This window comes from Sciurus carolinensis, chromosome 8 (assembly GCF_902686445.1).
Source record: "Sciurus carolinensis chromosome 8, mSciCar1.2, whole genome shotgun sequence".
In the NCBI taxonomy this organism is placed as follows: Eukaryota; Metazoa; Chordata; class Mammalia; order Rodentia; family Sciuridae; genus Sciurus; species Sciurus carolinensis.
This window is the reverse complement of record NC_062220.1, coordinates 105,122,768-105,135,778: the sequence shown is the minus strand read 5'-3', so window position 1 is coordinate 105,135,778 and position 13,011 is coordinate 105,122,768.

Sequence of the window (13,011 nt, the reverse complement as noted above, 5' to 3'; positions counted from 1 at the left end):
CCAGCTACCCTTGAGAATCAGAGCACAAAATGGAAGGCATCACCCAGGGGGAGCACCTGCTACCCACAATCTCAAAATGTGATCTGCAGATGTCTAGAAGCAGAGAGGAACCATCATGAGGCAGAGGAATCAGAAAACCCAAGGCAAGAGCCAGGCCACAGGAATCTCCTGTTCTGTGTACTGAGCAAGCAGGTCCCATAGGTGAGGACCAGGAGACAGGCAGAGCTATCACAACTTTTGGGGTAATAGACCAAAAGGATATGCCAGTGGAGGTGATTGGGTTGATGAAAACGTTTGGCAATAGTTTAGTCTCAGAGATGACCAACACTCACTGAGCTGAGGCAATGCTGACAGATCTGTGTGCATCACCTCATTTAATCCTCTGAGTTAGAAGATTGTGCCTCCATTTTACAGATGAGAAAAGCAAGGCTTACTGAGTTTAAAAATCACACAATGAGTTACTTGCAGGAAGAAGGAATCTCACCAGCTTCCAGTGCCAACATGCACTCCACTCCCTCACTTGTCTATGCAGAACAGACCCTGCTCCAATTAATCAAAACATTCAAAGAGAAAGAAAGAGACAATCTGGAGCAGCTCCAAGTCCTCTTACTCACAAGAATTTTGGAGGTCAGTTTGCCCAAAGCTGTGCTGTACTTTACACACATACACACACACACACACACACTTCCGAATGTATACCATATATCGGTATGCACATAAGTATATGTATAATATGCATACATGCACAGGCATACATATTGAATATATATCATACACTCTCACTTGTATATGCTCAGAAAGTTCCAGAATGATACTGAGTACTTCCAAAGGCTGACACTTCAGAAAAGACTTAGTGGGAATTTGGGTCTATCAGAGAGGAACTTCTATTTTCACTCGATATCCTTTCTGCAACTTCTGGATTTTTATTGTGTGCCTGCTCTACTTTAACAACTGTAGAATAAAAATAAAATAAGTCATAGCTCTGAACTGAAATGTGAAGGAAGAGAGAAGTGTCCCATGAGATTCACTGTCCATAATAACTTGGCAACACGTGGAACAATGTGGAGACTGGACTACAGACTATGTTCTTAGAAAGCTCCAAATAGTGACTTCATTGCTGCCTCAGAGGAGTCAGGAGTATTTCAAAAACAAATGTAAACAGTTGCTGTGAAGGCCCTTGACTTGCTTTACATTGGCCAATGAGGCCGCTCTGAGCAGATCTTTCCAATCTCTGAGATTCCTGCAGTGAGCCCGCGGAGGTCAGCCTAATGGGTAAACGAGATGAAGCAGCTGCTTTTGATTGTAGAAAATCCCCCAACCAGGTCCCAAAATGAACAGAGCTATTTTTGAAGCTGTAGTGGAGCCGGAGCTTTTCAAACTGCCGGGAGCATGCTCATGGCAGGTCAGCTTTCTGTCCCTTTGCTCCCTGTTTCCTACAGAAATTGAGCACTAAATATCCATCCTCATGAATTGCTTCTCAGGCACTTCCTGACCTCATTTGTGGAAAACAAAACAAGATGTTTTTCAGAACCTGCTAATGTTGAGAGAGAAATCTAAACCGGTCTAAAGAACTCCTGAGACTAAAAAAAAGTTAATGTAACAGTCCTTTCCTGTCCATAGTTGGTAGCTTCTGCAGTGTTTTGATCTGAAAGAGAAAGAGATTGGGAGAAAGAGAAGGTGAGGGGAGGAAGGGAGGAGAAGGCAAGAGAAAGAGAAAAAGAGACAAAGAGGACAGGAGGAAGGGAGGAAGGAAGGGGAGAGATAAAAGAGAAGGAAAAGAAGGGAAAGAAAGGGGAGGAGAACTGAAAGAAAAAAGAGAAAAAGGAATGAAGGATGGGATGGAGGATAGGAAGAAAGAGAAGAGAGGGCAGGAGGAAAAGACAACAAGAAGAGAAAAGCACACTTTGGTTTGGCAACTGGAGGTGAACTCCTCAAGCCCACAGTGTTTGAGGCACAGCTTTGCCTATCCAGCCCCCTCCTTCAGTGATATTTTTTCTGCTCAGCTCTGAATCCTCTTGACCCCTGCTTGTTCAGCTCACAGGAAATAAATCTATCCTCATCTGGGGGGATTTAAGGAGCCCTGGTCCCACCTCTGGCATTCCCCTTTAAGCCCTGCTCTTTCTGCTTCCCCTTTGCCCTCATTTGCATAAGTGGCCCATCCTGAGGCCCAGGCTTCCCACAGTGAAATTTCAACCCCACAGACCTGACTGGCTCTGCATTCTTGGAGTGGTCACCATTGCTGCCCGCCCAATGACCATCTCCTCCTTGCTAAGAGAGTCCAGTTTTGCTCAAGAAGCTGGGGTTCTGTGCCCCCAAGGAGTGGGGCTCACTCAGTCCTAGCAGGTGGCAGGTCTGGGTGGTGGGACCCGAGTTAAGGCAGCTGTGGGGAGCTTGAGGGGTGTTCTCCTCGTCCTTGCTGTGTGACCAAGAATGGGACACAACTTCTGTGACCCGTGGCCACTGTCCAGGGTGTGAAGACCAGAGCAGCTACAGGCTTCCCATGGCCCTGGGGAGCAAGCCAGGGTGTTGAGAGGAGACAGGGAGAGGACAGATCTGGCAGCGGCTGCCCCCAGAGCTCCCGGTAGGATTCCCACTCCTCAGAAAACTCAGAGAAAATCCAGTCCTTGCAACTCAAAAGGAGAAAAAAGGACTCCTCCCGTCCTTGAAAGGAAGGGAGGGAAGAAAGGAGGCAAAGAAAGGACCTTCAATCTTCACAGTTTCTACTGGTTTCCTTCCCCCGCCTCCCCATTTTCATAGCATGTTTTTGCCTTCCACATTTTAAATTGGTTCATTATAGTTGTACGTAAGGATGGGATTTGTTGTTACATATTTGTACATACACACAATATAACTATATAATTTAGTCAGTATCGCTCCTCAGCGCTGCCCCCATCCCTCCCCTCCTTCCATCCCCTGGTCCCTTTCCTCTACTGATGTCCCCTTGATTTTCATGAGATTCACCACCACCACCACCACCTCTCTTTTCTTTTTTCCTCTCATTTCCACATATGAGAGGAAACACAGGGTCATTGACCTTCTGAATCTGGTTTATTTCACTTTATGGTCTCAAGTTCCATCCATTCTCCTGCAAATTATGTAATTTTCTTTTTTTTTTTTAATTAATTTGTGTGTGTGTGTGTGTGTGTGTGTGTGTGTGTGTGTGTGTTAGTTACTGGGGATTGAATCTAGGGGCACTATACCACTGAGTTACATCCCAGGCACACTTTCTTTTTTTTGGGACCTGGTCTTGCTAGGTTGTGAGGCTGGCCTTGAACTTATGATCCTCCTGCCTCAGCCTCCCCCGTCACTGGGATTACAGGTGTGTACCAACACACCCAACTTACTTTTTCTGTTTGATACAATAAGATTTCCAGCTTTGAAAGTGGGCACGATCATGGAGGCAGGGTGGGGAAAGGAGGTTGGGACACCGGACACGTTGATACCCAATAGTAAAACCAAGAAGGCAGAGGTGAGAGTGGCCTCCTTGAACCTGAAAACCAAATTTCATCTCCTTAAAGTCTTTTTCCAGGTTTTCCACATGCTTTCTTCCAGTAATCCTCCACTTGGACAAAAACTATCTTTAAAAAAAGTCCCCAAATGGGAGGACATGGGAAGTCATTTTGCATTAAAATGGTCACAACTAAAACACCCACCAAAGAGAAGGAAATAATGGCATGCTCCCTGGTGGAGTGCTACGCCTCCTTTAAAAGGAAGTTTACAGAGAGCCCTTTTATGTAATATGAGGTGAAAAAGAAAGATTCAAAAATTAAATGATCTGGGGGGCATGTCTCAGTTGTAGAGTGGTTGCCTAACATGTGTGAGGTCCTGGATTTGATCCCTGGTACTGCAAAAACAAACAACAACAACAAAAATAAAAGTACATTACACTCAGCTTTGTCCCAGGAACTAAACCCTGATGCTCACTGAGTTTTTACCTCCATGTGGTGGGAAAGTAAGCAGTTACTATGATTTCTGCACAAGCCACATTCTCCATGACTCTCAGACATGGCAGCAGAGATTTCTGTGGAGTCTTGGGAATGAGCTGAGGAGCTCACACTGCCAGGTGGGCTTGCAAGTTAGAGATGCACCTGCGCCACTGTCCCACCTCACAGAAGAGCAAGGGTTCCTCTCCCTGGTTCCACATCTGTGCTTTTCAGGGCTCACTATCCCCATCTCTCCCTTCCTCTATTCAAACACATCAATGAATTTTTCCCCCCTAGGGAATCCTGTTACCATTTAACTACTATCTTACAATCCTTTGCCACACCCACCAATTACTAAATTAATATCTGAATCATTTGCCTATTTTTAATTTTGATATTGTGGATTAAACCTAGGGGCACTTTACCACTGAGCCACATCCCCAGTCCTTTTGAATTTAGAGGCAGGGTTTCACTAAATTGCTGAGAGTCTCTTAATTGCTGAGGCTGGCCTTGAACTTGCAGTCCTCTTGCCTCAGCCTCCCAAATCCCTGGGATTAGAGGGTACCTGGTGGATTGATTGTTTGCCTTTTGTTTTAGTCACCCTTTTTACTACAGTGACCAAAAGACCTGACAAGAACAATTTTAGAGGAGAAAAAGTTTATCTGGAACTCACAGTTTCAGAGGTCTTAATCCATAGACAACCAACTCCATTGCTCTGGGCCCAAGGTGATGCAGAACACCACGGTGGAGGAGGAAATCAGCTCAGGACAGGACAAGAAGGAAGCAGAGAAAGAGCTCTGCTCACCAGAAACCAAATATAAACCCCAAAGGCACAGCCCCAGGGACCCACCTCCTCCAACCACAGCCTACCTGCCTATATAGTTCCTACCCAGTTAATCCCCATCAGAGGATTAATCCTCTGATCAGGTTACAACTTTCATAATCTAATCACATCATCTCTGAATGGTCTTGAGTTGTTTCACACATGGACTTTGGGGAACACCTCTTATCTAAACCTAACAGCTTTTAAACAACAAACTTTCAAGCCTCAAATGTCCAGGCTTCTCTGCAGGCAGGCCCTGCTTTCTGGACTCAGCCACCGTTTTTCAGTTGGTATGTCTTCATCTCTTCGTAGTTCACTGTTTGCTGGGAATTATTCTGACAGTGACACTATAAGACATCAGAAACACCATGAGGACAGGGTTGGCAACCTTTCACCTGGGGAATGACCACTTTGAGTGTCCAGGGACTGCAAGAGTGCCTGCGTGAGACTGATCACACAGCTGCACGTCCCCGGGGCAGAACACAAGCACGGGTTCTGTGAGCACCCTCAGCGCTGTGACACCGCCGGCATGTGCAGCGCTAACTGGAACTGGCCTATGCCCAGGAAGATCCTGCAGGCAAGCCCTTGTGGGCAGGGAAGAGGCTGACTGGTACTGGCAGAGAAAGGAGGCGCCTGAGGAAATGGAGCCTGCAATGAAACTCCTCTCGATAAACAACCCCCAGCTAGGAGAGCATAACCCACGCTTCCCAACGGGAGCTGCCCTTTTCTACTGTTGTGTAATTACAAAGATGACCCAAATGTTTGGGAGAGACCACACATTGCTTTTCTGGTTGTATAAATACAAACGCAGCAGCTACCAGAGCTCCTAGGGATATAAATGAGAAGATAAGGAACAGGTCTATGCAGGGGGAGAGGGCAGCTACCCACCCCCATTAGCCCCTGCAGCCCCCCATTGGTCTCCCCACTGTTACACCCTCCCCACCCATCCCCTGTGTCTTGAGAACCATCCGAAGGCAGCACACTTGTCAGCCTAAAGTAAGCAAGGAGGCTTGGGATGGGGGTGGGGGTGGAGTCCTCTTTCCTGGCATGGGGCTTTGGAAGATTCTGATCACTAAGAAAGGATAAGACTTCTCAGGGGCACTCAACCACTGAGTCACATCCCCAGTCCTATTTTGTATTTTATTTAGAGACAGGGTCTCACTGATTTCCTTAGCACCTGACCTTTGTTGAGGTTGGCTTTGAACTCTCGATCCTCCTGCATCAGCCTCCCAAGCCGCTGGGATTACAGGCATGCACCACTGCACCAAGCCTTATATTTTTGCTTCATGTTTGTAGTTTGCAGGGATGCCATAACAAAGTACCACATTCTGCATGGCTAAAACAACGGGCATTTATTCTCTTGGAGTTCTGCAAGTTCAGAATCAAGGTGCAGGCAGGACTGATAGCTCCTGAGGCCTCTCTCCTTGGTTTATGCTTAATTAGCCACCTTCTCCCTGCGTGTTTACATAGTCACCCTCTTTTTGTTCTAATCTCCTCTTGCTTTAGGACACCAGTCAGATTGAGAGTTAGGGCCCACCCTAATGACCTAATTTAAGTTTAATTACCTCTTTAAAGATCTTATCTCAAATTCAGTCACATTCTGAGCTACCACAGTTAGAGTTTCAACACTGAAATTTGGGGAGACAGAACTCAGCCCACAGCAATATTCCAAATTTCTTTTTCTTTATAAAATACTATTGGGCTAATAATGTGGCTCATTAGTAGAGTTATTTCCTACCATGTTGGAGACCCTGGGTTCCATCCCAGTACTGAAAAAAATTAATAACAATAACAATATTGAGGGCTGGGGAGATAGCTCAGCTGGTGGAGTGTTGCCTCACAAGCACAAGGCCCTGAGTTCGATCCCCAGTACCGCAAAAAAAAAAAAACAACAATAATGATATTATTCATAGCTACATGCGATGGCACATCTTATAGGAGGCTGATGTGATGGCACAGCTTATAGGAGGCTGAGGCAGGAGAATTGCAAGTTCAAGGCCTGCCTCAGTAATGTAGTGAGGCCCTAAGCAACTCAGTGAGACCAGTTCTCCCACCCCTCATCTCTCTCTCAAACAAAATAAAATGAAACAAAATAAAACAAAAACAGCAGAAAGCAAAAAAGGAGAAAAAAAAAAGGTGGGGGATGCTTGGAATGTAGCTCATTGGTTAACACCCTTGGGCTCAATCCCTGTACACCCCCTCCAAAAAATTGTTTTCATTAAAAATATAAAGGATTGCCGGATGTGCTATCTCATGCCTATAATCCCAGCAACTCGGAAGGCTGAGGCAGGCGCATCTCAAGTTCAAGATCCACCTCAGCAATTTAGCAAGGCCCTAAGAAATTTGTGAGACCCTGTCTCAAAATAAAAAATACAAAGGGTTGAGATGTGGCTCAGTTGGTAAATGCCCGTAGATTCAATCCCTAGTACCAAAACTAAACAAAATAAAAAGGGTTGGCGATTTTATTTAGTGGTGGAATATCACTGGGTTTAATCCTCAGGACCACAAAAAGAAAAAAATACTATTTATAAATTTTAAAAGTTAATGAACATATGACTGGCAATTGAAACCTGAGGAGAAATCCCAGCCTAGCTATCCCTGTCTTAATCAGAGACACAATTTACCCATGGGTAGTAGCCATCAGACCACCACAACTATGATCAGTAGATACTGTGGCACAGACCAATCCATGTTCCTTCAGCCAGAGGACGAAAACCCAGCAGAAAGCAAGCTGACCTGCTCATTCACTGTGCTACCGTAGATGTTTCTTCTCTTACCTTTGATCTTTCTTCTATCCTACCCCACCACAGAGCCCTCTTCGTTTTCAAAACTTTGATCAGTCCTACCCACAGTTCAAAGACCCCTGACAGCACCTGGGATCCACAGAATAGGCTGCTTCCTCAATGCTACATTTAATAGTCGGAATTCTCCATCTTTGTCCCCACTATCCAAACTGTGATGGAGGGCTTCCATGCTTCTGGGTGAATCCGCACTTTAACTTCTACCAAGGCACATGCACAAAAGTACCAAGGGAATAAAAACCATTTTGCTGGAGAAATCACCTTGACTTTGCTATTCCATTGCTTCAGTAGTTTATTATTTATAACAGATGACATTTCTCAAACACATGGTGAAGATACTGTGAGGGGGCTTGGGCCTTGGGTTTTTTAAATACACGTGTGGTGGAACACTGTTTACCACTCAACCTTACAGGGCCTGACACTGTGCAGAGGGTACAGACTAAATACCATGAAGAAACCAGAAGGCTCACCCCAGAAAGGAATGTTGGCAAGAGAAATTATTTACTTAGAGGTTGACATCTAGGCTGGTTGTTGGGACTTTCCACGGTATTTCAAAGAAATTTGGCATCCCAACTATGTGGCAAGAGCTGACCAGGGTGAAAAAGCTGCTTCATGTCACTTGTTTGGAGAAATGAAATCTGTTTTGTTTGGAAACATGATCCACAGTTAAGTCAAGTAGGAGTTGGAGAAGGTTTCACAGGGATGCAAAATCCAGAGCAGTTCTTCTGTGACCTATAAGGTATGGTACTCAGAAGCTAAGTCTATAAAAATATATCACGTTCTTGCAAAACTAATATAAGCCCATATTGAAATACTAGGAAACAAAAGGAAAGCCTAACATAAAATGAACAATTAGGCCAGACACAGTGGCACACACCTGGTAATTCCAGCAGCATGGGAGGTTGAGGCAGCAGAATCACAAGTTCAAAGCCAGCCTCAGCAACTTAGTGAGGCCCTAAGCTACTTAGAGAGACACTGTCTCAGAATAAAACATAAAAATGACTGGGGATATGGCTTAGTGGATAAGTACTCCTGGTTTCAATTCCTGGTACAAAATAATAATAATAACAATTGTCTATAATCTCACCACTCAGGGAAAATTTTGGTTATCACTGATAGGACCTTTCTTGCTTCTAAGATCCCTTCTAAGCATGTTTTTATATATGCTTATATATATATATATATATGTTTTATATATGCTTTTATATATATATGTCTTTTCTGCATAACTTTAGATAGTTTGAGCAAAATCTTCCACTAAGAAGATTCTTTGAAGGGTGCTTATCATTTCAATTACATGATGACTGAGTTCATTCCCAGATTCCCCTTGAGAAACATAGACAATAATAATAGCTTCCTCAGAGGGCTATGTCAGTCCATCTGTTCTCTCACAGTTTCAGAGGCTGGGGGTCTAAGACAAAGTGCCAGTAGGTTCACTGTCTAGTGATGGGCTGATCTTTGCTTCCAAGATGGTACCTATTGCTGCATCCTCCAGAAGGGATAAATGCTGTCTTCACAAGCAGAAGATACAAAAGGAGTGAAAAGGAGGTTGAACTCCTGTCAGCCTTCTTGCAAAGGCACCTAGTCCCATTCAAAAGGGAGGAGGTCTCACGTGACTCAATCACCTCCCCAAGGCCACACCTCCCAATATTTCGGCTTGGAGGTTAAGTTTCAACATGCATTTTGGAGGGAACACCATTATAGAAACCGCAGTTGGTTATTAAGAAGATAAATGAGTTAATACCTTGAAAAAGTACACACTACTCCCTACCAATAGTACATCCTCAGGAAATGTTTACCAATTGTTACATTCTTCATAATTAGGAACCATGAACATCTTTGCTCCTAAATCTCAGGTGGTCCCTCTAATAACTTTCTTGGGATAGAATTCTAGCCTTTGTTTCATCAAGGATTCATATAAGGTCCAAAGCAGGAAATCACCTCATTCTTTTGGGGAGCCGAATGGAAACCAGGGGAGGTGGTTTAGTTCAGAAGTGAAGGTGTCAGAGGACAGACCTATATCCCTGGAGGTCACTGGCCACCTTGTGTGCGGAAGGAATCTATTTAGGAAGTGGATGAGGCTGGTTAGGTGTCTAGCCCCCTTCCCAACAATCCTGCCCTGGCTTTGGACCTCACTTTTCAATGTCCATTCCTGCCTGTTTCTGGGGCAGTTGACAACAACAGGCCCCTGCTTTGATGAGGCTTTGTCTGCTTGAGTCCCGCACTCTGTGCTGGTGAGTCCCGAATCTCTGCCTGGCATTGCCCAGTTCTCTGTTTGAATCTCTCCGGTGGCTTTGATTATCAGTCACGGAGCCCATGACCCAATCTGATAGGGTTTCAGAAAGCAGACTTCAGGATCAAAGAAGGTGATGGCCAGTGCTCCTGGAAATCCAGTTTTGCTTTTTCCATTGTATATTGCATAGAATCTGACCTAGGGCAGGCCTGAGTTCAGCCCCAGATGGCTCCTTGCTTCCTGAGGTTTTGAATAAGCTGGTGGTGAATCACATGGACTGTGAGCAAGACTTATTTTGGCAGAGGTCTCAAAAGGCAGTTCATTCATCATCATCCCCAAAGGAACATACCTAAAACCTCTTTCAGTCACTCCCTCTGGGACACCCTGTGCCTCAATTTCACCTCCACATGTCACTAAGACTCCTCTCTTATGAGGCCACTGGCAGATGGTCTCTCAGGCAGGCACAGGTGTGAATCATCTTTACATACCCAACAAACATGCTTATGCAGGTATCTCCAGGCAGGGCTGTTGGTCCCACTGTCCCAGGGAGGGGCAGGCAGCACCCACACACTATTCAATGTAAATCATATTCCTGGGGTTGGGCAACACAGATTGGCACTGATTTTAGTGCTCAATAAACTAGTTGTTAAAACAAGGTGAAATTATAGAGGGAACTCATCTTCACCTCTTACCCTTCACCTGGAGGCTGGAAGTTAAAATCTAGACCATTCAGTGCTGTGTTAAGACTACTTTCCCTTTTTTATTTTAGCCAACGCTTTTAGGTAGCCACCAAAGGTCCAAGAGCAGTTTGCCTTCGATAAGAGTCTACAGGAGTTACCACCGCATCCTTCAGAGTGGGACACTCAAAAATAACCCTAAGATTTCAAATTGTCCAGCTGCTGTTAATGCACATCAGTGGCATGCATGATACATTCACAGGACTAAACCCCAAGTAGAGAAATCACCTCAGGAAAGAGCCTGGCATAGGGGAAGGACCCGGAAAAAGAACTTGGAGCCTGCCTCTGACAAGTTACTTGTCCTATGACCCCAGTTATTTCACCCATGATTCACTTCCATGGAGCTATAAATTAGTGGTTTTAAAAAAATAGAACATTTTAATCAACCAAACTAATACATACAAGAATCTCATTATTGGATAAACAAATTGTCTTTCTTACAAATGAATGTTTGTTCAATTCAGAACACTTCTCACACTGAGGGAAGGTGAGAGCTTTAGCTGAATGCAGATGCTTGGGGAGTCCGGAGGCTGAAAGCTGTGGGCAGCTGCGATGGCTAATTCATCCCTCCATTTGGTTCTGGTGGGTAAGATTAAGAAAGATTCTTTTTTCCCCCTCTGGTGCTGGGAATGGAACCAGGGCCTTGCACATGCTAGCAAGCACCCTACAGGTTTGAGATTGTCATTATCACTTTCTGGGGTTTTCCTATGCTACATGGGAGTTCTCTACTTAAAACAGATCATGAAGCCTGCAAGGTTAGGAAGGAAGATTTATTTTAACCTGAGACCATATGATGGCTTGATGAGGACTTGTAAAGGTCCCATAGCAGCATTTTAACCATCCATGGGGAGCTGCTCAGGTGCTCCAGAGGTACATTGCTGGGACCTGCTGGATTTGGATTCCTTTGTGTTGGCCTAACTTGCTCTAGCAACCAACAGCAAGGTCAGGATTCATCTGCTATAAATTGTGATGTGTACTTGGCAGGTACCTGGCTGTGAGGAAATATTTACTGTTCTTCTTGACTGAGGCTTCGGATTGGGGAAAGGAAAGTGGGTCTGAGATGGGGGCACCATTAACTGTTATGTTTCTTCACACTGGACTCTGAAGAATTCAAAAGTGAAAGGAAAATAGTAATGGGGCTGGATTATTTATTGACTTATTTAAAAATTTGTTGACTTATTTAAGAACTCCTCCAGAGTTCTTTTAGGTTTCTTTTAGGCTGGGATTGTGGCTCAGTGGTAGAGTGCTTGCCTAGCATGTGTGAGGCACTGGGTTTAATTCTCAGCATCACATATAAATAAATGAATAAAATAAAGGTCCATCAACAACTAAAAAAAAAAAAAAGAATGCTGCCAAAAAAGCAACAATAACAAGAGTCTCCCAATTAATGACAGGATTGCCAGGAGCTTGAAGGTATATGTAGATATGGTGAGGGGGATTTAATTTGGAGTCTTCAGAGTATAAAAGCTAGCAATGGTTATATTGGAGTGATGCTATGTTTAACAAGATAGTAAATGTAAGTTTAAAATAATCTGCTCCAGGGAGCTGGGATTTCTTGGGTGAGGTTTGGCAGCCTCTGAGCAGGACCCCTGTGCTCATTCTGGCTTTCAACTTGGACAGACACTGAGGCAGAGACTAGGGAAGAGAAATATGGATCTCTTAAGTGATCCAGCAGGCGGGATCCATGGCAGCTTCTGCAGGGCCTTGCAACCTGGATCGAGCGTGGGAGGAACTCTAATGCCCTGTGTGTGGAAAGTGGATTTTTAGTGGCCTTCCTTTAAAATCTCTTTAAGCACAATACCCTGTCTTGCATTTAGTACTTTTAGTTGCATTTCAGGTCGTAAAAATATGTTCAGTCCAAAAGTTTGTGTCCAACACCCCCCTACTCCAGGCCTGTATGAAGGGGTTCTGCAGAGCAGGGGTACTTGCCCCTTAGTGCAGCCAGAGCTGGGACCTCACGGCACTTGGCCCAGCCAAGGAATTCGGCAGCAGACTGGAATTATTTCCTTAAAACTGCCAGGAATACGCTCAACTAAATTCTTGAACTAGTTTAAAATCTACAGATTTATTTTTCCCCCAATGAAAGACAGTCTTTAAATAGAAAAAGAGGCTCAGGTTAATAATGAGAGCTTCAGAATAACAAAGCACTCCTCTTAAATATATACATATTCTTTCCTCAGGTGGTAATTACAAAAACATGGAGAACCTCTTTCTTAGAGCACATTCCTGGACCCAGCCCTGGAATTTAGAGGATCTGAGCTCCAAAATCTAAACACTGAGCTGTCCCCTCCCCCAGAGTTCTTTTAGGTTTGGAATTCCACACCTGAGGCAGGAGGTGGGTTTTTTTTTTTTTTTTTTTTTTTTTTTTTGGTTTTGGGAGGAGCTGGGAGGTGAAGGTTTCATCAACGCTAAGTCAAGCAAAACTTCTTTTGCTGGGGAGACAACTTTGCTGTTCATTTTTCTTCCACAGCCCTCAGCTGAAGGGCTGTCATGC